Below are 24,150 nucleotides of genomic sequence, written 5' to 3'. Positions count from 1 at the left end.
TTTAGAAATTTCTTTCCGTAGAAGCGATTAGCCAGCCAGACCTGTTGTCCTTTTGCAAGCGGCAAATTACCCAGGAAAATGTAATTACCCATTCACTCTTATTAGCGCGCAGCTAAGAAGATTGGAGCAATGGCCCTTTCATGGTCTTTCAAAGCTTCCTCACACGATGAGTCCCTGATATTAAACACAATGAGACTTTTTTGAATTCAATTAAGCATTTGCCTACTGTGACTCTTTATTCATTGCAAATTGTCTCAGTAAATAATCTTCATCAAAAGTCAGAACCAATCCCCATTAGTTGTTTAGATTAATTAATGGACCCCCCCGGAGCCACCCAAATGAATTCAATTCGAACGTCAACAACTTGGCCCCGGAGTTTCCCAGGTTGGCATTAAGACAATATTAAACCTGCAATAAGTCACATTTAAAATGTTAATTCAGAGAAGCTCTCCATTTAGAGCATTTAATTAAATCCTTAAATAAACTGCATGGGCTCAGTACCAGATGGTTCTGTATTTTCACTGCAGCACCGAGCCGGCACGGTGAAGATAACCGGGATATATAGAGTAATAAAATCTAATCTCGTTTCCAGCGGGGAGAGTCAGGGAATGTACACAACCCAGGCTCAAATTGTAAGTTAATTACATTAACCCCAGTGTACTCCGGGATCTGAGCAGCCAGAGATGAAATTAGTCTTTTTCCTATCGTAAGATTCTTTTTCAACTTCACTATATTAATTTTTAGCCAAATACGAACTCATAAGGAAAATTGAAGTTAATGTAACCAAAGATAACGTAATGCAGCCTTAATATTCTGAAGGGATTATGGAGACCCGTGAAAATATACTCTGCAAATGTCACTGACTCGAAATGGATTTATGGGGTGGGGGAGAGGAAATGAAGATGCCAAGGAGGTTCTTGTCTCCGCCCATCGCCCCCCTCCCGCCTGAGGGTTAATAAAGGACTTAATCAAGACAGCTCCGTCCTTGCAATCACACAGGCTTACGGGGGTAGCGGAGAGGGTCCGTTGGGGGAAGGGACTCGTGGCCGCCAGGAGAAGTCAGTCCGCGTCTCCAGCAGGCGATGGGGCCCTGGTGTCACCCGGCAGCGGGATCACCTCTGCCTGCCCCCGGGCGCGCCGTCCATAGATTTCCATGGCTCAGCTGTTAATCTCTCTGTCCTCAGAGCATCCGTCCTCCAAGAGGAGGGACGAGGCAAACAGCTCTTCCCAGCCTCCCTCGCAAGGTGCCCAGGAGGACCCTGGTCCTCCGTCTCCCAGCCCAGAGACATCACAGTCATGGGGCAGTCTGGGGCAAACCTACTTTTGAGGGAGTTTCCCCTAAATACTATCAATTCTCAAACAGCTAAGAGTATCTGGCAGCTGCGTCTTCCAGGACCAGCCCCCTACAGGAATGAGGAAACGAGGAAAACCCAAAACATTTCAAATTTGTCTCCAAAGAACAACGTTCCTTTCCTGCAATTCCAACCAAAGCAGCGGGAAATGTATTACATTTCTAGTCGCCTCATCCTGGGAAATGACTTTAATGGGCCATCGTAACCCTGCAGTCACCTTCACTTGACCTTCTTTGATTTGAGCTATCAAACTTCCACTTAGCTTCCTTCTCCATCCTTGACCTTGACTGTCAGACTCGTCAGTGAAGGATCTCATACCGAGGTCACTAGTAGATGTCATCCGAACGCTGGCTATAACCCATGGGGGTGGGGGAGGGTGGGGGGCCTCTCTGGAGTGCAGTGTTCAGTAGGATTCTGAGCCTGAATCCGGGCTCCAAGAGGAAAGAACGCCCCATGTGATTAGTCATACGCATGGCAGATGTGGGTGTGTTTGCGCTATGAACACTTCCCGATTTGTAAAAAAATATCGTTGGAAATATTTCCAGGGCTAGCTGTAATTTTTTTTCAAAGGCTTTCTATTTTTTTTTAATTTGAGAGAGAGCGCGCACAAGCAGGGGGAGCGACAGAGCGGGAAGCAGGCTCCCCACGAAGCAGGGAGCCCGATGGGGAGCTCCATCCCAGGACCGTGGGATCATGACCTGAGCTGAAGGCACTTAACGGACTGAGCCACCCAGGCGCCCCAGGAGGAGCATAATAACTTAACCAGATTTTCCTGATGATTTGAATTAAGGGATAACACGGAGAGAGCAAGACTTAAAGGAACAATCAGGTGGTCATCATTGCTCTCCCTAGTAATCCTTACTTTCCACGATTCCTGGTTATTGAATCAAAGACGTTAGAGCTGGAAAGAAAACTGCAGGTCAGGTCCATCCAACTCTTGGGACAGAGGAAAATGAAGCCCGGAGAAGTTAAGTGGCTTCACGAAGCCACACAAGCCGGTCGTGGAAGGCTGAGTCCCGCTCCAGTGGTCTGGCCCCCGCAGCTGGCTCCCAGCCGCACCGGTCTGCACACACCTGCCTTCGGATGGTTCTGCTTCAGGCCCACTCGGAATCCACAGCACAAGCGTGCACCTTCAGTTGTGGGTGCCTCACTGCCAATTCCGACACTGGGTCGGTCACTCCTGGGACCGGCTCATACAATCGCCCCCACCCCCCAATTTGTCTTTTCTGCTCCTCTCCCCAGGAGGAAGAAACACAAGCAGGTCGTGCTGTGTCTCCGCACCCGCGCGTATGCCCACCCGTTTGTCAGGGGAACAGGTAAACCAGGCTTGGCCTGGGTCTGGTGTGGTTCTGCAAAACGCACCATAGCCCCACTCCCCAAGGACCCCACTGCACACCGCACACCGCAAGGACCACGGTGGAAGGAAGGCGCAGGAGCTCGGCAGCCACCTAACACCGACCAGAGCCGCCTAACAAAGATGCCCTCTTCTGCCGGGAAGAGCGAGCCCGTCGCTGTGCAGCGAGTGGGGGCAGCCAAGGGCTGATCAGGGAGCTTCGAGTCTGGGAGCAGTCTGTGCTTGGCGGGGTGGACGGGAACGGCTGGGCGCTTAGCCACAGAATCCACGCCCAGCGCTCGTCTCTGGCGTGGAGCAGGGCATCCTTCTTGGTGGAACTCCACATGGAGATTGTTCCTGCTCCGCCCAAACCCAGGGCGGCTGCAGGACAGGCTGGCTCCAGGAGGAGAGCCTGCGAAGAGAGGAGACAGAAGCCATGTCCGTGGGTAAGAGGACGAGGGTCTTTGTTGTGCCTCGATGAGGACCAGCTGCTTGCCCCTAGCACCCCCGGTTCTGTGCTGCGGGAAATCAGGCCGAGCAGGAGCTGAAACTGCGGCCTTATCATCGATACGGACACCAGAGTTGGCAACTCAAAGCAGTTACCCATGAAGGGTCCGCGGGTCCCTAACCTCTATGCTCCAATGCAAGGACCTAGGTAGTTCATTCCAGGCCACAGAGAACCCAGCACAGCCTGGACCCCAGAAGAGGACCAGCCACTGGGGCCACCCTAGCTGCTCTAGGACAAACCCAGGAGCCCTTCCTCTGACCCTCTGCTGATGTCCCACCAGGCGCCTGGCGAGCAGGGACAGGAGCTAACTCGGAGTCTCCCTGTCTGGCATTTGAGGTGTGGGATTTGAGGTGTGAGATCGCTGCTTCCTAGAAACAAACAGCCTGGCTCGTTGTGTCCGCTTCCCTCTTGGTGCCCGAGCGCTTATATGGGAAGTGGCTCCGCTGGGCGGCCCTGCCCGGGCTCTGGCTCGGTCTCTGATTAAAGATGACCCTTGTTATTCTGTCATCTTTTCTTCTCTGTAGTGAAACTCCTTCCCTCCAGGAATGTTCTAGCCCTTCACAGCCTGTACCTATTGAGGTACCTGGATGAGGGAGGGGCAGCCCTTGGAATGTGCGGGGGGGGGGACACCCCCTCCCCAAGGCTGCAGGGGGGAGGAGGCGGGGAGCCTCCCTCCCGCCCTCTCCGAGTTGGCCCTGTGACTCCCCTCTCCCACTGCCTGGTAAGCCAGCTGGATCTGGCTTAGCTGGGACAAGAGAGGCCAAAGCACAGGGGGTTTTGTTTTCATTTGGTTTTGTGCGTTTTGTGTCTGAAATACAAAACTGGCATCAGACTCAAAACGTTCTTCTCTTCCTCTGTATCCAGAGAACACAAACAGTGGAAGTGTCCATCGTGACTGGTCCAGGCCTGAGCTTGGCAGATGATTGAGATTTCTTTGCGGGGGGGGGGGGCGGCTCTGTGGCTGCCTCTCCCCAGCACAGTTCCCCCTGGGCCAGGCGGCAGGGGAGGCGAGGAGGGGGAGTCAGACAAGCTCCCTGGGCGCTGCCCTGCCTGCTCCTCCCTGAGCTGGGGGGCTTCTGTGGCCGCCAGACTTGGCCTCATGCTAACGGGGGTGGAGGCGTGCTTGAGTCGTTGGTAGAAATCACAGAATAAAATGCTGCATAGTTTTTATGAACAGGACCTGGGTTTAGTGTGTTGGGGACAGCAGGGCAGCGATCGCCTCTGCACAAGGAACCGGGGTGATGAGAGCCTGCCTAGACAGTCCTGGGACGAGCTGGTCTGCGAGAAGCCCCTGATGGAAGCTTTTTGTCAGGGTTTTGCTTTGGGGGAAATGTGGTTGTGGACAGAGTGGGGCCGGCTTTCCTCTGACTGCACCGGCTTCCCTGGAGTTAACCAGCGGTGCCGCCTGCCCTCCCTCAGCTCAGCTGTGCTCGCCGTCGGGGTACCCTGTGCCCGGTGAGCCTCAGTCCCCGGCGGAGGGACCGATTCTCCCTCGGCAGGACCACAGCTCAGTCAGGAGGCACCATCAGAGCCTCCCTGACCATCTCACCCCGGATCCTGGGGTTGGAAGGGAAGCTGTTCTCTGCCCCCGGGGAGGGGCCTGGAGGGAACAGAGGACGGGGTGGCTGGCCTCCGGGACTGCAAGCAAGAAGGAGTTTGCTGTCTGGAGCCAGATTCCTGCTCTGACTCATCACCGTGACCGTCAGGAGGCCTCACCGCACTGCTGTAGCCCCAGCGCCTGGACACAGATGTCCGGCCCAGTGTGACCATGTCAGGCAGGCGAGTCCTGTCATCAGAGGCTTTAGAATGAGGAGGGGCCACAGAGATTGCCATCCAGTGACAAGCTGGGCTGAGGCCAATTTGGGAAACAGGAGAGAGCCACAGAGACTTGAGCCCCACTGAGGCAGATGTTACCGAAGATGTGCTTCTTTCCTCCGGAGAAGGATCAGCGGAGAAGGATCAGCGTGGGGGCTAGTGCTGGGCTGGGCTGGTAGGTGAGCTTGTGTTCATTGTCCCTCCAGTGGCTTTTGAAGCTGAAGCCAGCACCTTCGCTGGTCCTGATGGTCATGGCAGGATTCAGCCCGCGATGTTTTTAAAGGGACATGCCCTTGACATTGCTTTTCCTCTAGAATTGCACCTGCTGGAGGCAAACCACCCTCCCTTTCTCCCCAGCAGGATGCACCCACACTGCCCACCAGGCAATAGCAGGATTTCTTTGTTAAAGGTCTGATCCCCAGAGGCAGACTGTTGGAATCTGGGACCTTGTCTCCAGCCTTGCAGGAATGCCAGCTAAAGACCCAGAGGCCCATGTCTCCAGCAGCAAGGAAAAATGTGCTTGATCTTGGCTTTTTCATCTTGGACAATGAACATGAGCTCAGAATGGTGCTTCATTAAAATAGTTACTGAATAAACAGGAATCAGCTGCGTCACTTACAGAGAGCAGTGGAGAGAACAGAGGGGAGAGCAGCGGGGAGAAGCAAAGATTTTAGGCACAGGCTGGCCCTGCCTTGCTCTTTTATCAGCTGTTTCTCAGCTTAGCTCAGACCTGGAGGGCGAGAAAAAAATGATCAGGAGCTTCTGAATTAGACCAAGCCCGAGTTCTGTGCCAGGTTCCTTCCCATCCTTGCAGAAGGGATTAAGTGAGATCAGGCATATGCAGCTCCTAGCACATGGCGGGGGCTCTATTAATCAGAAGTCTTTGGTTGCAAGTGACCCAAATCCCAAACTCAAATAAGGAAAAGGAAAATTCACTGGCTTCCATAGCTTCAGGTATGGCTGGATCCTGGCGCTCAAACACTACGGTCAGGACCAGGTATCCATTTGTCTCCCTCTCTGAGCTCCTCTGGACTAGCTTTATTCCCAGGTGGGCTCCTCTCGCTGTGGGTCCTGGCCACCCCAGACCTTCAACTCACCAGCTTTAAGACTGTTCTTTCCTAAAAGCTCGTTGGTCGGACTTGCCCCAATCATAGAACATGCCTGACATGGGGATCCGTGTGGGGTCGGGGTGGGTGAAGGCGTCGTGAGCCCTGTTGTGGTACATCTGTGTCCCCCGCTATCCCACAGGAGGTCCCCCAACCGTGTGTTCTGCCTCATGGTTTTTTCCAAAGCTCAGGCAAGGTGCCCTGGGGCCAGTTAGCACCCCCAGAAGCCACCCTCTGCCAAAGGGGGACGAACGTCTGTGCCTACAGAAGGACAAACTGAAGCAGAGAGTCAGCCCCACCTGAAGCGAGTGCATGGAGGGGAATTTGGTGGGAGGTGAGGGCAGGATGCCAGGCCGCTGTCCTTGCGGGGCTCAGCTCTCAGTCCCCTTCTTGGTCCCCTGCCTGTCTTGGGGTGAGCAGGTCATTCTCCTTGGCCTTTGCCTTCACGTGTTTAGTGAAGGGCTCCTTGTGACAAGCTTGTTTTCCCTTTAGCATCAGTTACCTGTCGCTGCCATAACAAATTAGCGTGAACTGGGGTGCTTAAAACAACTCCGATGGACTCTTACGGCTCCAAAGGCCAGAAGTCTGAGGTCAAGGTGTCGGCAGGGATGTGCTCCCCCCCAGGGGAGACTCCAAAGACCTCTAAGCACATCCACAAAAACCCTTTTCCTAAGTAAGGTCCTATCTCAGGTTCTGGGCATTAGGATTGGGTGGGGGGTATTTTGCAACGTACCATGCTCTTTTGATTTGAGGCCAAACTTCTAAGTCAATGTGTCTCCCATTTTCTTTGGGAACCTTGTTTTTAATCTTTCTGAAACTTTCTAATGTAATTTCAAATGTAACTGCATGTAAGCCCCCCGGGGAGAGTGGATGAGCGCTCCCGGTATGTAAAGGATACGAAGCTGGGGTGATCCAGGCTCATTGGGCATTCATTGAGCACCTACTGTATGCCAGGCTCACTCACCCCTCACAGTGACTCATCCCCCCAATTTACAGATGCAGAGACTGAAGTCCGAGATTGTAAGGACGTCACACAGCCCATGCACGGCAGGGCGACACCTGGGGTCCGTGCCCTCTGAGGTCAAGTGCAGGTCTTGCTCTGTGTCTGCCGAGCTCGTCTGGGGCCACTCACCACACTGGCCTCACTGAAGCAGTTGTTGGTGTCTTCCAATCCGGACTGGGCCTCCCATGCCTCACTTGGACTCTTCCCACCCTCCCTAGGCCCCTTTCCCTTGTGCCTCACAGGGTCAGGCTGGTCCAGTCAAGGTCCGCAGACAGCAGACACCTTCCTGTGTGGGCACAGATGTCCCCTGTCCTGAGGTCCCCTGCTGGCATGTGGCACCCGTGCCCAGCTCCATGGGAGGCAGGCTCACAGCTTCTCTCCCTGCCCCCCTCACTGCCCACATGGACCCCAAGCGTGAAGGATCCTCTCAGAGCTCCCAACCCTCCCACAAACTCCGTCCCCATGTCACCCTCTAAATGACAACTCTAACCGTTCCCTCTGAGATCCGCACTGTCACCTTCTGGGGCTGCCCCGTCCATCCGGGTCACCCTCCCCGCTAAGAAAACAGAAGCCTTAAACGCTCCCATCCTCCTCTAAGACCGTTAGCCAAGAGCAAGTGACAATTTGCTTCTTCTGGTTCTGGCTAAACGAGGGGACTTCAGGCGGCCGGCACAGGGCAGAGGGCGGGGTGCTCTTCTGAGGCTCTGCCCTGCCTCTTGGACCTTGCCTTCCCGCTGCCTCAACATTCCCACAGCGGGACACGCACGCGCCGCCCGGGGCCAAAAACAAGGCCAGCCTTGTGCTCCTGCGGAGAGCTGAGGTGGGGCCGGGGGGCTGCTCTCCTCTTCGCTGGGCCCCGTGGGTCTATCCAGCTGATTGTAAGGAGCCTTAAGGATGTCTCTCTGTTCTTCTAATTTCCTCTTCCCAAAAGTCACCGAAGAAATACTTGTCCTCTAGGGTATTTTATGCTGTTGAATGAGTTTCTCCAACTGAGCTGAGCGTCTCTGGGTCGCTTGCGAGTCTCCCTGCAGCCGTGCGTGCTAGAGACGTGGGCCTAACCGTGCTCTCCGGAGCCGTGGCCAAGCCCGGTCCCCAGCCTGCGGGATGCCAGCTTTCTGAGAAGTCTGAGGTCTGGCCCCGCTCCGGACCTCATCCAGGAGAGCGGGGCTGACACAGACGTGCTCTGTGCCCTTAAAAGTAGGGGGCCAGGGGCATATAAAATCCGACACTCGGCTCTGGAGTGCCTGCGCCAAAGAGCCCCTTTGTCTGACCTGTCACATGCTCCCTCTGTGTGGGTTCCACAGTGGCTCCGAGGAGACCTGGAGGGAGGCTGCGGGCTCCTCCAAGCCGCTTCTATAAATAGCTAACCTCAGGAATTCATTCTGAGTGGGGACTGTTTTCCCAGGTTTGCGACTTCGACTTCGTTTTTCCAGTAATCCTGCTGAGCGCTTCTGGGCCGGGGCCACAGCAAGGGTAGGGACCACTTGGGGGGGGTGGGGAGCTCTCTCCCCCCAGTTTAGGAGGGGCTGATGTGTGTGTGGGGGAGCAGGGCTGCCAGCCTGCTTGGCTCCGGATCCCCTGCCCCGTCTCTGGCCCTGTGGCCGGCACGTGACTCTGGTTATCTGGGACAAGCCGAGGTGCCCAAGTCCGGAAGTGTCTTCCCCCAGGCCAGTCCCCGGCCGACACAGCTGGTAAGCATCAAAATGAGACGGAGCACAGTGTGTAACAGGAACCAGCTCTGGGCCGTTCCAGGCAATCCGTGGAGAAAACCCCTTCTATCAAGTCTGAATTCCTCTGCTTTTAAGTAAGCCGCGTGTGCTTCTCCCGAGCAGCCCGTAACCAGCCAGCTGTGCGAGCAGCCTGAGACTGGGGACCCCCTGGGTTTTGCCTGCCCATCAGTGACCTGAGGGTTGTAGCCCAAGGGGTCTCCAGCCCCCCTGGATTCAGCTCAACAGCCTCGATTGAGTGCGGGGGCTCCAGGCACTCAGCAAGACGAGAGAAGGATGTGCTCAGGGAGTGGGTGCCATGAGTGGGACCCGGGGGCCTGCAGGTGGGTGGCCAGGGGTGGAAGAGGGCCACCGAGGTCATGGCAGTTCTGCGCCTGCTTGGAGCAGCACCTGGCACAGAAGCAGCAGGAAATCTGAATTCTCACCGGCAGAGTCAGCTGGCCCTGGAGAGGAAGTCTCCGAGGAAAGAGAGAGAGTGCTCCCGGGAACGAGAAGGAGGTCTGCCTGGCTGGAGGGAGACCGGGACAGCAGAACTGCATCAAAGAGACATGGGAAGGTCAGACAAAGACTGCCAGGGCCAGGACCCAACAAGAAGGCCAGCATGCCCTCTAAGCATCCCGTCCTCTGGCCCCGAATCTCTCTCTTCCCTGCACTAGTCCTGGGTCCCAGCTCCCATCCCTGGCTTCATTCATTCATTTGGGAAGTCCCAAGCCCTGTTCAGACCTGCTCCGGACCCTGACATCCCACGCACGCCCCACCTCCCTTGCACCATCGCCTGTGCCCTCTGGACGCTGCCACTCCCCGCTGCTCTGAGGAGACACATTGGTTGTGTCTCACCCCAAGGAGCACCCGGAGTGCAGACCCCGAGACACACAGGCCCAGGACAGCGGACCCGCGGCTGGTCAGCATGAGTGAGGCCAACCGAAGTACCTCCCATCCTCCTTCCTCTGGGGTGAGGAATGCCGGGTTTGGGGTGATTGGGTTTTTTAGCAGGGCAGCAAGAGGTATTTGCAGGAAAGAAATTCAGACACAGACAGCTAGAGGCAGAAAGGAGCTAAAGTTTTACTCAAAAGGAAGACGAGGGCATAAACGGGCCTCCGTCCCCTGTTGGTGATTTGTCCCGCGTTCTCCTGGTGACACTGTACGGTCTCAGCCAGGCGCTCGGGAGACGTCCCCTCTAGCCCAGCTTTGCAGTGTCAGGCGATGTGTGATTGCTGGTAACTTAACGGCTAAATCGGGCAAACAGGCCAGCTCTGCAGACCCCGTCCGTCTGCCTGGGCCCAGCCACAGGCTCTCAAAGGGAGGCCTGCGGACCGCAGTCCCCGTCCACGGCGGGAGCGCCTCGAGGCACAGAGGCTGTCCCTGTGGATGCAGCCTGGCAGCCGGCCTGAACGCGGGCTCTGCCATTTGCCACCGTGCGCCCTCAGCCAGGTGCTGAGACAGAGAGCGCTGGCCTCCTCATGGGGCTGTGACACACTGAAGGAGACGGAAGGTGGGCGCGGCTCAGCCCCGGCCGGGCACGTGCCATGTCCAACAGGAGACCCTTGCCATTCTTGGTGGGAGGGCTCTCACGGGAGCAAGCCTCAGAAGACGAGCTCCCACACAGAAGATGGGGAAGCCTGGTGGTGGAGGGACAGAGGACACCAGCCCAGAAGACACCACCGAGGTCCCTAAGGTCACAGGTGGCTTGCTGAGGGTGATGGAAAGCAGGTGTGCACCTGCGCAGCTGGCCAGCCTGGGGGTAGGGCGTGCCCGAGATTCGGTCCGACATCGCGGCGTCGGAAGACGTCCATGAAGAAGGGCCTCCTTGACACCCGGGCAGCCCTCCCTTCGGGTCGCCTCTCCCCCTGTGACTAATGGCTGACCTGACATCTTTCAGCAAGTGACCTTGTTGCAGCTGGTAATTCAAATATCTTTCAGCGTCAGAAATAATAAGTGCTACTGTGAGATGAACAAGAGGGGCTTAAGTTGAGAGCAGATTAATGGGGTTTTAATATTCCTAATTTAATCACTCTTTTCTGTCGCACTGTGGGCAACAATGATGTAGCAGCTAATTATTTTTTTAACCATGATGGGGATCTTTCCTAATCAATTTTATATTTAACATGAATGAAGGGAGGGCAGTGATTAATGAGAGAATAAATCTCACCAAACAGGCACAAGCAAGCAATCAGTTAAACATACGGCAGGATGATTTTTTTTTTTTCTTCTCATGGAGCAAATTCTGCAGGAATGGGATAGAGCACCATGTTAAGTCTCTCTCGTTCTGAAAAGAAGAAATACATGAAAGTTTTAAAAAAATGTGTTGGATGGAAAGAAAATGCACACCTGCGTTCTGATCTGAAGCATCGTATGCTGAGAAGTTAGAGGCCCGGGTCACAGCTGCTCCCTTCCAGGAGGAAGGAGCCCATTCCAGGCCACCTCCCTGTATCCGCAGGCTCCCTTTCCGAGGCCTGGACACCTTCAGAGGCCGCAACAGAAGGTCAAGTGTAGCCGCCGTCGCTCACCTCGCCTCCTCTAATCACAGGGGCGGCTTCTCAGCCCACAGTGCCACGAGAGGAACGGGGAGCACAGGACAACAGGATAGAGAGACCTCATTTGCATAATTTTTATTACAGTATACTGTTATAATTGTTCTATTCGATTATTAATATTGTTCATCTGTTCCTGTGTCTGATTTGTAAACTGCACATTATCGTAGGTATGAGTGTAGGGGAAGGAGCACAGGACACATAGGGTTCAATACCATCTGACATTTCAGGGGCTCCCTGGGGTTTGGAATGCACCCCACCCCCTCCTGCCATGCAGATCAGGGAGGGGAGACTCCTGTGGATTCAAATGTCGCTGCTGCCTCTTACCATGTGACCATGGGCATTGGTTTTCTCATCTTTTTTTTTTTTTTTTCTTTTTTAAGCGGGCTTCATGCCCAGCACAGAGCCCAACATGGGACTCGAACTCACAACACAGAGATCCAGACCTGAGCCCAGATCCAGAGTCAGTTGTTCAGGGGTGCCTGGGTGGCTCAGTGGGTTAAAGCCTCTGACTTCGGCTCAGGTCATGATCTTGGGGTCCTGGGATCGAGCCCCGCATCGGGCTCTCTGCTCAGCGGGGAGCCTGCTCCTCCCTCTCTGCCTGCCTCTCTGCCTACTTGTGATCTCTGTCCAATAAATAAATAAATGAATCTTTTTAAAAAAGGGGGGGCAATGATGTGCCTTCCTTGGGACCTGCTGAGGACCCAGTGGGTGAAGGGGCATAGGACGTGCCTGACACACATGCGTCCCCATCGGACGGTGATTCACAGGACCCCACGGGGTGTGTCCAAGCCTGGGGCCCCACGAGCAGGTCCTGAGAGGAGGCTGCCCCCAAGAGTTCGTCAGGAGGTGTTCGCAGAAAGCAGAGCAGGCGTGTGGGGAGTGAGACTGAGGGACGAGGCCACCCAAGGGGACGGTATCAGGCTGAGGCCACCACGGTTTGGGGACAACGGTCACAGCCCAGCGTGGTCCCAGCCAGGGTCTCGGGAGCTGACAGTGCGTCACGAGGGAGGGGAGACCTAGATTCCCAGGCACCTTCACTCCTCTCGCCAACCAGCCTCCTGCCGCCTGAGGACAGCCTTCCCAGCCAGAGAGCCCGATGTCACCTGTGGGGAGCACACAAAGGTGAAGGTGTTGAAGGTGGCACGGGCGGAGGCAGATGGTGATGGATTGGGAGGCTGGGCTGCCAGCCCTCCAGAGAGGACGTGAACAGGCACAGACCCCTGCCCAGGGAATGAGATCCTTGGGTCACATGCCCACTTGCCCCCTGTGGGTCCCTGAAGGCCTGGGGCAAGTTCAGTGCCCTGAGCCCCACCTCCCAGGAGGAATCGAGGGGCAGAGGCCAGACCCTTCCGGCCCAGGGAGCCCTCCCCTCTGCATTTCTCTTCCCAAGCAGAGCTGGACGTCTTTGCTAGTGTTTTCTCTCATTCACTCTACCTTTCTCAAACACCCATGCCAGCCAGCACACACACTGAGGTCTGACAGTGAGCAAGGACGAATAAATCCCGCTCACAGAGCTGACATCCTAGAGGAGGGGACAGGCGGCAATATGTGATGGAAATGCAGTGTTTCTCAGAAGGTGAGAGTCTCGGGGGTGCCCGGCTGGCTCGGTCGGGGGAGCGTGTGACTCTTGATCTTGGGGTTGTGGGTCTGAGCTGATGTTGGGTATAGAGATGACTTAAAAATAACATCTTAAAAAAAAAAGAAAAGAAGGTGAGAGTTTGCACACAGAGAAAGCAGAGAGGGAGCAGAGCAGGCCTGGCTGGGGCACGAGGGTAGTACTGAAACATGCCTCTTGGGAGCTAAACAAGGAGGCTTGAGCAAAGACCCATAGCATGTCTTGGAGAAGATCAGCCAAGGCAGCGGGAATGGCAAGTGCAAAGGCCCAGTGGCAGGAATCTGCCTGGCCCTCAGGAGACAGAAGGGAGCTGGCGCGGCCACCGTGAGGGGTGAGGAGGTGAGGGCTTGGGGAATGTGCAGGTCTGGGTGAGGCCCTGGGTCCCATTGAGGACTCTGGCTTCCCTCGGAGTCCATGGGAACCCTCCATAGGATGGTTCAAGCTGGGACGTGCCATGTTCAAACTCCGGCTGCCTTGCTGGAGGAGAGCCTCCGGGCGCCTGGGTGGGAGAGGACGGTGGCCGCACCGGGGTGGGTTCCAGGTGGAGCTGGCGGGGTTTGCTGACAGACTGGATGTGGGGTGTGAGGGACAGAGAGGAGTCAGGAGGCGTCCAGGTCTTTCAGCTGCGGCAGGTGGCGGCCCCGAGTTGCTGTGAATCCAGATGGCGGAGCAGGTGGGAGCGGGGGCGTGGGCTGGGGCCAGGCAGGGGTTGGGACCTGTGAGGTCTGAAACTGCCATCGGGCCTCCGAGTACAAACACCGATGACAGCTGGATCAGGGAGGGTGGAGTGTGGGGGCCCAGTTCTGCGGGAGGAGGGCCCGTGGGCTTGCAGTCAGCCCTGCCGTGGGCCCCGGACCTTGTCCTTCCCAGCGGATCAGGAAGCTCTCTGAGCTTATTTTCTCACTAGGAGGGAAAGGGGTAGGAGCACGGAGAGTAAACCGCGGGGCTCTCGGGGTACACGGCCGCACCCCTTGGCAGGTGACGGTGATGACCCCTGGCTTACTGCTTACTGGTTTTCCGAGGCTATAATTCTTTCCTATACACTAAATTTTAGACAATTTAGAAAATTGAGAAAACTCAATATTATTTCATCTTCTCTCCCCCAACCTTCCTGATGGGAACCGGGGGATGAAATTTGCTGGGGACGCAGGCCAGTGGCCGAGGCTGGCATAGGCTACCCACCCCCCCCGCACCCGAACGCTCCCTCCTCTCCCCAGAATGTGGGACCCCGGAGAGGGCAGAGCTCTAAATCCTCATGTCCTTCTGCGTTCAGAGCGGATGGCTTCTTTCCCATTTGACCTTAGAAGTTTTACGTAAACATCGTCTTGTGTTTAATTTCCTTTGTTGGGGGAGGTCAATTAAAGGTCTCGACATGATTCTTTTAAATCGCTGGTCTCCCGAGTGAATAGTTGAGGCCAAGTTATAAAACTTTGCGAGAGGGAAGCGAGCAGTTGCCTTGAAACCCCTTCCTTCGCCTTAAGGAAAACCAGGGAAGGAAGCATTGTGCTGAGAAATTGTGCCACGAACCAGCCGGGGTCTTTGTTCCATTTTCTCATTCGTGTCCTTTTTGCCCAAAGACAGTCCACATGCGAGTGGGGGCCCCTGGTCCCTGCCTGTCCCCCACTCTGGGAATTAGCTCCTTCATCTCAAACTGAGGCACAGTGCGGCGGGGTGGGGGGGGTGGCTGGCACGTAGCTCCTCTCCCTCCACCAAGACAGGAAGGGGTGGGGAGGCTCTAGTGACTTTGGGGGGCATGGCGGGGTGGGGGGTTACTGCAAGCCTCCTTGGTTCATCCCACAGTCTGGAGGAACACTGAACTCAGAGGGGATAAGTCCCTGAGCACTTTTCTCCCTTGGTTTTTAAGCCGTTTCTGCTTCAAGGAAATTGAATCCATGTGTGTTTGGATTAATTGCTTAACTCCTAAAAATGTTGTCTTGTAAGAGCAATTTGAGGTCCAAGAACCTTTTAAGTTGCTTTCCACCCTTTTCACATGGCCCCGGTCTGGGGATCTGAGCAAGCCCTCTCGGGCCAGAGCTGTGCTCACAGCTGGATCAGGCTAAGGAGGAATTAACAGCCTCCCGGGGTGTTTGCTTCACCCCCTAATAAGGTGGGCTTAGGAGCCTCACACGGAAATCCAGGAAGCTTCTGCATCCTGCTGGGTTCAGGCTTGGGCTTCCGAGAACAGGGACACCTTCTGTGGGTTCCTTTTAAATCTGGGGTTTCCTTTCCTTGGGTCTGATTTCCAGAACTTGGCTCCCTCTCTTGCAAGGGAAAAAAAATGCCACATAAGAGATTTCAGGAGCCTTGAAAGGAGGAACATCTCAACCCAGGAGGTCCTGCTGAAAGCCGGGTCCTGCCTTCTGTTCTCAACACCGATCCAACGGTCAGGCATCGAGACTGATGGGACGTCCCCTCTACCGTGGCTGGAAGAAGAAGACCCTGCCTTCTTGAGCGGCCAAATCCATCAGGAACCGGGTTGGGGGGTGTGTTAATGCCCGGCCTCGGTGCCTTCCTCTCTCTACCACCCCCAGGCCCCTGATTCCCCGGCTGCTAACTGAAACCTCTCCCCTCAAGGTGTTCTGAGAGACGGTGGAAGTGAGAACTCCCTCCCAGTGCTGGTGCCTCCGGATTGCAGGCACCCCTCCCGCTGTGTCCCAGGCCCCTCCCCCTGTGTCCCAGGGCCACCTGCAGGTCCTCCTCCAGTCTGGCTCCTCATTCAACTGAGCCGCACCTGCACTTGACGTGATACGATATGATTCGCTTTATATGAAATGTCCAGAATGAGCACAACCCTGGTGAAGAAGGCTGGTTGGCGGTTGTGTGGGGCCGAGGGGAGGGAGACATGAGGAGCAAGGCTCCCGTTTGTGTAGCTGAAGATGGTTCGGAAGGGGTGGGTGCGGCTGTGGAGGGGTTTTCAGAAGAGGAGGGACACCATTGTAGACTTTCAGGGAGCTTGCGCAGGGGTGGTGTGGGTGACAGGCAGGGGACAGGGGAGCCACAGGGAGCATCAGAACGCTGGAGCAAGAGTCCAGATGAGAAACGAGGAGGGCTGGAGCCAGGAGCGGGTCTCAGGGAAAGGACGGCGTAGGATACGCCGGGTGATTGATTAGGGAGTAAAATCTTCCCTCGGTGCCAGGAATACATTTTTGCCCCCCAAATGGCATGTGAAGCGAAACAGCTCAGTGAGCTGCTTTGCCTGATAGACCTTCCCTTTTGCCCCCTGCCGAGACTTTACGTTCCAAGCGCAGGGCTCACGCCCGGCCTGGAGGGGCCACCTGCCCCCTCCGCGCTGGCCCGGCGCACCCGTGTCTCCAGGGCCTCTCGTGAAGTCAGAGATCGCACGCGTGTGACTCCGAGCCTCCCCGAGCTTCGCCTCCAGAATCCGAGCGAGACCCATTCCGTGCGGAGTCAAGCCACGGTGGAATGACGACCTCCATCCTTCTGGGCTCATCGTCTGTTGGACGGTCTGAAACCTTCATAGATCTGCCCTGTCTGGAACCTGAGGCCTCTTCGGGAGAGTAGTTTGCTCTCATTCTGCGTGCGACTTGTTTTTGTTTTTAAGATTTTATTTGAGAGAGAGAGAGGGAAGGAGAGGGAGAACACAGGCAGGGGGAGTGGGAGAGGAAGAAGCAGGCTTCCCGCCGAGCAGGGAGCCCGACGCGGGGCTCGATCCCAGGACCCCAGATCACAACCTGAACTGAAGGCAGACGCTTAATGGACTGAGCCACCCGGAGCTCCTCCGTGTGCCTGGACTTTTGAAATGGCATTTGGTCCAAAGCAAGAAAGTTCTGGCCTCATCTTTATAAAATCGGTTTTTTACAGGGGGGGGGGCGGCAGTAGTGAATGATGCATGAGCAGCTCCAATGAGAAAATCACGTCTGATGAGAATGTAATCAGGAGGGAGCCGTGGACGATCCGGTAAGGCATTTCTAACGTCAACTAAGCCACGGTTGGCCGCGTGTTTGCGGGACATTTGGCTCTCCTTTGGGTCCTTGCGTCGGGGACAAACACTCGAGGGGTAGAGTTGTGAACTCTTATATGGAAACTTGTCACCCTTCAGCTGGTCAAGCCCCAGGTCCAGGGGAGCTGACAGCCGCCCTCGCACGCGCCCCTGCTGCATGGTCAGCTGACGCAGGCCGGGCCACTCAGTGAGCTCCGTCCTCCTGATTTCTTCCAGGCTGGCTGGTGGGAGGGAAGCCCAGAGGTGCAGCCTCTGCCCCTGCTGGAGAAGGGTCTGCCTGGGAAGGACGCTGGCCCACAGGAGAGCAGAGGCGAGACACAGAGAGCAACTCCTGAAGATGTGGTTTGTGCGTCGAGGTCCAACCGTGTGGAACATTCCAGACTTTGCAGTTATGTGAGGCAAAACACCCCCTCCTTTTTTTAAAAGAGATTTTTTTTTAATTTATTCATTTGAGGGGGGAGGGTAGAGAGCATGAGAGCAGGGGGAGGGGCAGAGGGAGAGGCAGAAGCAGATTCTCCTGGGGGGCAGGGAGCCCGACGGGGGGCTCAATCCCAGGACCCTTAGATCATGACCTGAGCCGAGGCAGACGCGTCACCCACTGAGCCACCCAAGCGCCCCTAAAACACGCCCTCCTTTTCCTTCAGCCACTTACACTAGTCTTTGATCCTTTGTCATCAAGTGTCCTTCTGGTGCCCGCGTCACCACGGGGCTGCTGTTTTTCTACTGACACCACGCGGGGGTCGATGGCTGCTCCCTTGCTGTCTGTCCCGCCGGCAGGTCCCTCTGCCTGGTATCAGAAGGCTCTCCCCTCCCTGGCCTCCCTCTGCACCCTGACTCTCTCGAGGGAGCAAGCAGCGCCATCCCGCTGGGGAAGACCCCTTTGTCCATCGAGCTTTAAAAATGCTTGCCTCAAACTCGGGTTCGTTGGCCTGTGGGCCCCCCTCCCAGCTTCCTGGGGACTAAGCCTCGTGTGCTGACATCTCAGTGTCCCCCACATGGTCCCCTTACTGTCCACGTGGCCCAGGAACACGGACCGCCCTCTGCAGACATGAATCAGGGGAGCGTTCCCGTGTGAGCAGCTGCGGGGGTATTGGGGCTGGGGGTGGAGACAGCTTCCCGCTATGGCGCGCCCAACAGCCAAGGGGGCATCAACCTTACAGAGCCCATTCCGCTGCCCCGCCAGCTGGGACCCCTGGCCACCCCGACAGCCCCCCACAGGTGGCTTGCCTACCCGCATCCTTCTGCGCTGCCCTGCGTGCTTCTCCCCGACTCCAGCCCCCTCCATGGTTCTCAGGCCAACGCACCACACACCTGCTGTCTCCGCTCCCTCCCCTTCACCAGGGCCCCTTCCCCACCTCTGCCAGCTGCAGAGCCCCCCACTTCAGGGGGCTGGCAGAGCCTGTTAAGGCCCCTCTTTTTCCTCAGCGTCCCTCAGCAAGGTGAGGGAGCAGGGGAGATGTATTGTCCCGCCTCTGGGATTTATACTGCCCGCCCTGGGAGGCAGGGCCAGCCACACTCCTTCTGGGTTTCCAATAACCATCTGTCTTCTCTCTGCAGCCTGGGATGAGGTCCCCCTCGGCCATCTCTCCTCCAGGCCCCAGTGACACCGTCTCTTCATCATCGCTCTTGTTTCCAGACCCTTCACCCTCCCGGGCCTCTCCTGCAAATGATCTCGTTTGCTCGCCTCCTTCAGCTGGACGCTGGCTTCTGGCTGCAATGTGCCCTGTGGCCTGCGGTTTCCGTGAGCTGGTTCCATGGTGCGATTAGTGCCGTCCACGCTGTGCTGACCTCTCTTCCCAGCGGGGTCCTCATTGGCTCCCGCATACACCTCTGTCCGCTGGTGGCAACTTCCCGCAGGGGCATCCTTCTGTTGGGTCCGCCTTCCGGGCTTCTAATGGTGCAGTGACAAACGGGAATGATCCCGCGGCTTCGTGCACACTGTGGCCTCTCATTTAACTACTTTTGAATCTCGACTCTATCATCACTCATTTTCAGCCTCCCTCCCAGGCTTTTGCCATTTGCAAATTTGAAAAGCGCATCCCCCGCCCCCAGGGGTGCCTGGGTGGCTCAGCAGGTTCAAGCCTCTGCCTTCGGCTCAGGTCATGATCTCGGGGTCCTGGGATCGAGCCCCCCATCGGGCTCTCTGCTTAGCGGGGAGCCTGTTTTCCCGCCTCTCTCTGCCTGCTTGTGATTTCTGTCTGTCAGATAAATAAATAAAATCTAAAAAAAAAAAAAAAAGAAAAGCACATCCCCTATTTCTGTCCACTTCCGGTGTAGAAGCCCTGACTGGTACCAGGAGAGAGCAGATCCCTGGGGCCCCCGCGAGGGCTCTCCTTCCAGGCTGACGCACTGTGCACAGTGTCCCACGAGCTATGAATTTCCCTGGGGTTCTATCATGTAGTCTTTGTTTGACCACCTAATCTACAAATGTTCATGCAAATGTGTATTTGCCTGAAATATTCTTTGGGTCCATCAATCTAATACCTCGCGGAAAATGGGAGAAAAGATCCGTGCGGCATGTGTTAGTCTCAGCGAGTTTCCCGTTTGTGTTGCCTCCCTTCTGCATTCATGAGCTGACTCTGTAATAGTCTCATCCTTTTCTAAAGATTTACAACACGTTTGTTGGCCTATTCTTTCTAGAATTTTCACTTATTCCTTTCTTTCGGAAAAGCAGGTCAGGTGTGGTTCATGGCCGGTGTTTCAACATCTCCCTTGCCCTCCATAATTTTTTGAAATCACCAGTAGTGGTTCTGAGATGATGGCTGCTGGCTGCTTAAACACCCAGGGAAGTAATTCATCAGGGTCTGGGGAAAGAACTCATTTATAGCAGCTCCGGTAGCGATTTTTCTCTCTTTGCTTACATCTGGTTGCAATCTCGTCTTTGCATTTAATTTAACAAACAGCCTCTGAGCTCATGTGTCATGCCCTGTGCTTTGTTTTAAGCTTCCCAGTTGGAAGACCATTCTCTTTCCTGGTTCAGGAGGAAACAGGATAAGCATGGCACTCGTCTGCCTTCTCTCTTTGAGGGAGCCCCTGGGTGTCCTTGTTCACCTTGACCTGAAGGTCGCTTTTAAGGGTGTGCGTGTATGTGTGCGTGTGTGTGTGTGTGTTATGTGTATTGTGTGATTGTATCTCAAGGCATCCAGTTTGTTCCCGACTCTGCTGTCAGTCGTCAAGTTCATGCCCTTTTCTATTTCCTAGAGCTCTTCCTGTTCATTAAAACAACAACAACAACACTTAATCCTGTCATGATTGACATACAAAAAGCTGTACATATTTAATTCATGCAACTTGATGAGTTTGGAGATAAGTACACGCCCCAAAACCATCCCCATAATCTGTCATGAACACATCTATTCTTTCCAAAATTTTGTCCCAGCTTCTTTAATATTATTATCATAACACTAAATATGGGATCTACCATCTTAGCAAATGTTTGAGTATAAAATGCAGTACTGTTAACTATAGGCTCTGGGAGAGCCTACGATGTGCAATAGGTCTTAGGTCTGTTCACCTTGCATAACTAAAATCTTACACACTTTTCTCTTTGTGTCTGGCTTATTCCACTGGGGCACGCTTGTTTTGGTCTATTTCTGGGTACTCTGTTCTGTTCTATTGATCTCTGTGTCCAATTCTCAGTGGCCAACACCACACAATCTTGATCACTATAGATAGATTAAAAAGTCCCAGAATAAGGTAGCTTGAGTCCTCTTATTTTACTCTTTTTCAAAATTATTTTACTAATTCGTTTAATTTTCCATAAAGATTTTTAGAATAATCTTGTCTACAGCGCTGAAAAATCTTGTTGGAATCTTAATAGGAATTGCTTTAACCCTGTGTCAATTTGGAATGAACAGACATCTCTACTATGTCCAATCCATTAACATGGTATGTCTCTCCATTTATTTAGGTTTTCTTTTATTTCTTTGATCAGTGTTGTGCAGTTTTCAACATTTAAATCCCATGCTAAGTTTTTTAGGTTTACACCCAAGTATTTCTCTCTTTTTTTTTTGAATGGTATTATTTTTAAATTTGTTGTCCATCTCTTTATTGTTAGTATATAAAAATATAACTTTTGTAGGTTTATCTTATATCTTGTTACTTTGCTGAACTCACAACTTCCAAGGTTTAAAAAAAAAATTGTTCTTTGGGGGCACCTTGTTGGCTTAGTTGGTTAAGCGTCTGCCTTCTGCTCAAGTCATGATCCTGGGATCCTGCTTCTCTCTCACTTTGCTGCTCTCTTGCTCTCTCTCTCTCTCTCAAATCTATGAATAAAATCTTTTTAAAAATTCCTTGGAATTTTCTAAGTAGACAATCACGTCATTTGCAAATAGATAGTTTTCTTTCTTCCTTTGAGACCTTTATGCCCTTTATTAGCTTGTCTTGTCTTACTGCTCTGGCTGTCCAGGATCATGCTGAGGAAGAGTTCCCCTTGTTCCAGTCCTGGCAGGAAGGCATTCAGTCTTTCACTAATAAGCATAATGTGATCTGCAAAAACCCTTTTCCCAAGCAAAGTCACAGTCATAGGTTCCTAGAGGACGCTTCTTTTGAGGCTCCCAGTCACCTCAGTGCTGGTGGTGACCTGCTTTGCGCGTACTTGCCTACACCTTGCCTTGCCAGCGTCCAGTTGGGAGCTGACCACTGTGGCCTCGGAACTGAGCAAACGTACGTAGGGAGACCACTGCGCACCAGCACTGGAAGTGGAAGGTGACACCGAGCTGTGTCACGTGGGAATATTTTGCAGGCAGGAGAGACCGGCAGGCTTGCTGTTCCAGGAATCAGAGGCTGCTTTCCCTGAGGGCTGGGGATAGAGAAGCTGGAGCCTCCTTCCCCGGGTAGAAAGAATGCTAAGCTGGGGTTTGGGCAGACTGAGGGGAGGCTGTAGACATCCCGGGGCTTATCAGCTGGGCTGTGAGCTGGGCAAGGAGCAGGCTGGATTTGCGTAGCTGGGCAGTTCTTCCATCGAGATATTTTTAACTAAGACTTAAGTCCTGAGCTGGACACCAAGAAGGACTCTATCTCCTCGCCATCTGTAATTGCTTGTGACCTTATAAATCCCCTCATCTCTGTGGGTCGTGGTCATCTCATTCCTCTTAGCTGGCTGGAGGCTGGGTTGTCATTCACCACCCCCAAATAGTTATCGAGTCTCTATTTTGCAATAGACACGATAAGATAGTGTCCCTGTCTAGAAAAACTCCCTGCGCTAGGGGAGAGGAAGAAATGAAACATCATCCAAAGGCAGCTAGCTAAGTGTTAAAGCAAAGGCTGTGTGTGCATGGCTACTGGGGGCCAGGGAGGAGACACTGAGAGTCCCAGGGGCAAGGCCACTCTTGTAGCCACATAGCTGTTAACGGTGAGGCCACGGTTCCACACACAATCCACGTGCAGTCCAAGCCTTACTCTTTCTGGAACCACGTGTTGCCCATGAGTGCAGGTGGAGGGGTGCAGGGACACTGTTGGGGGTGATGCCTATGTAAAGGAAGGAGGAAGCAGGACGGGGCAGGGAGGGCTCCCCACTGGATGCTCTCTCAGGACGCCTGGGGGTTTCTCAGAAATGAGCTCTAGACTGAGACCCGGAGTAGGGGAGCGGAACGTGTTCTGGACACAGTGATCATCCCAGAGGCTGGATAACATGAAGCTGTTTCACTATGGTTAGAACATTCCAGAAATCAGGTGGGGTGGGGGATGCACGGCCGACAGGTCCAGATCAGGAGAAAGATTCCTGAGCCACGTTCTGGAATCTGGTCTTTATCCTGAGCCATGGAAGGGCCCTGATCTGGGATGCGAGGTCATCTACTTCCTCCGGAGGGACTGGGCTCTTCTGGAACACGAGAGCTGAGCATGCTGCCTGGCTCCATCTGGAGGATGGCCAGACCCACTGCCCACCTCCACCTGTTCCTTCCCACTTCTTCTAACCCCTCTAATGGTTTCTGCCCAGCGCCCAAGCGCCCAGCTGCAAGTCCCAGTGAGCCACGCCCCTGAGGAGAGCACCGGCAGGAATTGGGGTCAGGAGAGCAGACACGGCGTGTGGAAGTGCAGAGGGGGCTGTTGTCTGGAAATGACTGGAACGCCCCCGCCCTGCCACCCAGAGTGGGAGCCCTTCTGCCAGACCAGGCAGCAGCGCCCCGCTAAGGAGGTGCCGGCATGTGGCTGAGCTGCAGGAGGCAGAAAAAATTAGTCTGTCTGTCCTCCTCTCTGAGTAGGAGGAGTGCTGGGAAATGCCGTAAGGGATAAAGCAGCTTGTTTCTGGCCTATCTATACCCCTGTTGCCTCCTGGGGGATTGGGGCTCTCCCAGAGCCTGGCACAGGAACCCCTTCTCCTCTTGGGGGGACTCAGGTCCGCGTTAGAATTTGAACTTCCTCCTGCTGGTTGAGCCCAGCCTTGAGAGGTCGTGGAATTCACACCGTGCCTGGGGGAGGGACCAGACCCATGCTGAGCCAGACTGGCAAGGCAGCCCCTTCTCTGGGCCCCCCAAGGAGAAGTCCTCAGGTATCATCATCAGCCACCCACCCCCACAGCACGGAGAACGCAGACCCCCAGCCCTGGCCCCTCTGCCTTCCCACTCAGCCAGCAGGTTGCCATGGTGATGAGCCAGTGTGAGCATCTCTTGTCTTTAATGCCAGAGTCTTTCCAGGCTCTGCCCTGCCTGGCCCCAAACGCAGCCCTGGGTGGCGATCAAATAGCAAGGAGGGCAACTGGGACCAGCAAGGAGAGGGAAAGGGTCAGGGATGATTGCTGATCTGGACACCGCCCCGAGAGTTACTTCCCAGGGGAAAGTGCCAGGAAGATGTAGTAAGCAAGGTCTACAGTGTCGCTAGATTTTTATTTCGGATGAGAGTGATGGGGAGAGGCTGGGAATCTGCTTTCCAGCTTGTAAATGCCTACTGGGGCCCGACTGATGACTGACGACCGACGGAGAAGGGGCTCCCCGCTGAGCTAAGGGAAGGCCAAGGCCAGGAGGACTGGCTTCACCTCTGCTCACACCTGGACCTGCAGCCCCAGAGGAGCAAGGGGCGGGGGAGCCTGGAGTGTTCCCTCCTGTCCTGACCAGCAGTCTGTGCAGAACTGGGCTCCAGCCTGAGCCCGTGCTCCGTCCTCTGCAGACACGGGTTTGTCACCTGCTAGAGCACGGCGGTGGAGACCTGGGCTTTTCCCTCTAGCTCCCCTACTTTGTCCAGGCATGGCCTAGTCCGCC

Source organism: Lontra canadensis, unplaced genomic scaffold, assembly GCF_010015895.1.
Source record: "Lontra canadensis isolate GAN:19392208 unplaced genomic scaffold, GSC_riverotter_1.0 scaffold41, whole genome shotgun sequence".
In the NCBI taxonomy this organism is placed as follows: Eukaryota; Metazoa; Chordata; class Mammalia; order Carnivora; family Mustelidae; genus Lontra; species Lontra canadensis.
The sequence above is the reverse complement of the archived record's forward strand: the minus strand, read 5'-3'. Positions refer to the sequence as shown.